Below are 841 nucleotides of genomic sequence, written 5' to 3'. Positions count from 1 at the left end.
CAGGTATAGTTCCGCGGCGGCCGAGAAGACTCACCGCATAGGAATCGGGATGCGAGGCGAGGGATGCGGCGGGAAGGCCCCGACGGCTAAACGGAAGAGGCTGCAGGGCCGCCTCGGAATGGTCCAAGCATCGGATGCGATTGGGACGACTACCAGTGCCAACCCCTTATCCCGCGATGCGTCCGATACACAGATAGTTCCAAGGCGGCCGAGGAGCCTCACCGCATATCAATCGGGGTGCGAGGCGAGGGATGGGGCGGGAAGGCCCCAACGGCTAGACGGAAGAGGCTTCAGGGCCACCTCGGAATGGTCCAAGCATCGGACGCGCTTGGGGCGACTGCCAGTGCCAACCCCTTATCCCGCGATGCGTCCGATACACAGATGGTTCCAAGGCGGCCGAGGAGCCTCACCGCATAGCAATCGGGGGTGCGAGGCGAGGGATGGGGCGGGAAGGCCCCAACGGCTAGACGGAAGAGGCTTCAGGGCCGCCTAGGAATGGTCCAAGCATCGGACACGCTTGGGGCGACTACCAGTGACAGCCCCCTATCCCGCGATGCGTCCGATACGAAGATGGTTCCAAGGCGGCCGAGGAGCCTCACCGCATAGCAATCGGGGTGCGAGGTGGGGGATGCGGCGAGATGGCCCCAACGGCTAGACGGAAGAGGCCACAGGGCCGCGTCGGAATAGTCCAAGCATCGGACGCGCTTGGGGCGACTACCAGTGACAACCCCTTATCCCGCGATGCGTCCGATACGAAGATAGTTCCAAGGCGGCCGAGGAGCCTCACCGCATAGCAATCGGGGTGCGAGGTGGGGGATGCGGCGAGATGGCCCCAACGGCT

Source organism: Cryptomeria japonica, unplaced genomic scaffold (assembly GCF_030272615.1).
Source record: "Cryptomeria japonica unplaced genomic scaffold, Sugi_1.0 HiC_scaffold_185, whole genome shotgun sequence".
Taxonomy (NCBI): domain Eukaryota; kingdom Viridiplantae; phylum Streptophyta; class Pinopsida; order Cupressales; family Cupressaceae; genus Cryptomeria; species Cryptomeria japonica.
Note: the sequence above shows the minus strand (reverse complement) of the source record.